The sequence below is a fragment of the Physcomitrium patens genome, chromosome 9, assembly GCF_059467195.1.
Source record: "Physcomitrium patens ecotype Gransden chromosome 9, ASM5946719v1, whole genome shotgun sequence".
NCBI lineage: Eukaryota > Viridiplantae > Streptophyta > Bryopsida > Funariales > Funariaceae > Physcomitrium > Physcomitrium patens.
The window spans coordinates 6,547,821-6,550,115 of record NC_143418.1 but is presented as its reverse complement, the minus strand read 5'-3'; positions in this window follow the sequence as shown (position 1 = coordinate 6,550,115).

The following is a 2,295-nucleotide window of genomic DNA, read 5'->3' as shown; positions in this document are numbered from 1 at the left end:
TATTGCACTGGAGGAACGATTGGGGGGTACGGAGTCGTTACAAGTTCGTTTCGCATAATTGGAGCAGTTGGATGAAACACAAACCAATGCCATATTGAGACAGGAGGCCACTCAAAGGCGATAGAAAATTTATTATGATAGTAAATTAAAACCAAAATTTTTTATGCCCAATGATTTGGTACTGCTTTATGACAGTCGTTTTGAAAATTTTCTAGGAAAATTTCAAATTCGGTGGCATGGACTGTATAGAGTCATTGAGGGTTTTCCCAATGGCTCAGTCAAATTGGAAGACTTTATGGGTGCTAAATTTACCACGCGTATAAATAGGAATCGGCTACGTCTGTATGCTACATTAACCCGGTGTCGTATTACATGCTTTCCTACTCGAGAACGCGCCGGGCGTCTAGCTGTAGAAGGTAGTATGGAGATTCACCGATAGTCAAGCAGTCTATCAATTTTGACTGTTGGAATATAAACGACTGCAACAATGTACCGTAGATCTATACGGATGCTCTTCGACTGCTTGTCAAAGTCTTTTTTGCCCCAACCGGTAGGTCTCTAGACGTTACAGAGAACCCCAAACAACCCAAACTGTTAATCTTCAATACCGCTTTGTACTTACGATCTTGTGTCCACTGACTGTCTTGTTAGATTAACCCAATAAATTTCATTCACTCCGCATACTCAATCCTATAGACACCCTTTTAATCCTTCAATCAAAGACGTAACTCGATTTCACAAAACAGTCAAGAGTATTCAAACCCACTTCATTAAAAATCCCGATTCACCATTACAATATTGACTTCAGCAGCGATTGCCTCAGTCTTCCCAAAACTCTACGAAGAAGAAAAATCCAAATTCTATGTCTTTCCTTCTCCGACCCGAAGCATGAAGCCCTCTTCTCTAATCCCCCCCTTCAAAACTATCTAATGAAAATCAAACTAGTAACCTTGCAAAAGCTTGAAAACTAGCTCCCCTCGATTCCCAGAAAAAAAAAAAAACCCCCCCTGCCAAAAAAAACTCTCTTTCCTAAAATCATCCTCTGAATTTCTTCAATCTTCCATCTTGGATCCGGAATTGGCTCTCGCCATCAAGGCTTAGATCCGAAATTGGCTCTCGTCATCAGAGCTTTCTCCCCCCCCCCGTTTTTACCTTTAAGAGATCCTTTTACCGAAAACAACGTTCTCTGAAACGGCACAGAGAACAAGACAGCCCGAAACAGAATCAAAACCCCATAATCGGGATCACATTGAGTCGCCCGACCAATTCAGGTCCCATATTGGGTAAGATGCCCGTAATAACCTGGATGTTCACGTAATTGGGTCTACATTGGATTGCCCGGCCAATTCAGGTCTCATATTGGGTAAGAGGACCCCGATTGGATTCTCGAAATTGGATCCAATTGCCTCTTCGAACCCGTCGTGTGAATTGGTCCTTCTCTTCCTACTGACTCCCGTTATTGGAATTGAATGGAGCATTTCAGTATGCCCCGAATGATTGTAACGGGGTGACTAAACCTGGCCACTCAGTATTTGTACAGGAGTTGGTCGATGCTCCCAATATTCGAGGTAACTGAATATTAATAAAATTCCCCTTTCTTTTTATTTTCACTGTATACTCGTGTTACAACACGACATCCACCCCCTCTGAACCTGTGCATCCTTCGGTATGCACCAATTTACCCAATTGCTGTTTGATTCAGAATATATCCTCTACGTCTTTGTTTAGTTCGTCTTCGTCACCTTCATTATCCAAATCACTTTCATCTTCTTGCTGCAGAATCTCTATACCTTCATTAAGGTCTTTTATATTCATCTTTGCGTGTCTTCGTTTAAATATTTTTACTCGCTTCCCTGCAATTGGTATTTTCAATTTTGTACCATCTAACTCCCCTAATGAGTAAGTCGCATTATCATGAACAGTTGTTACTACATATGGTCCAAACCAACGTTTTGAGAATTTCCGCAAAGTACTATGTTGATTATCCAGACTATTGTCATAAACAAGTACCCAGTCACCTTCCTCGATTACTTTTGGTCTCAATCGATGTTGCTTATCGAATCGCGCCTTGTTTTGTAACCTTGCTCTTTTTAACCTTCCCAATGCCATCTGGACATCTTCCGTTCTGTGCTCCAATTGTTGAATCCTAATAGCCAGAAGTTCTTCTCTTGTCAATCCATCTTCCCATGGTAGCATACTCCAAGTAAGTACCTTTTGTTCAATCGGCATAATTGGTTTTTGACTTGTCATAAGTTCTACTGGCATATATCCTGTCACCGAAGTATAGGTTGTTCG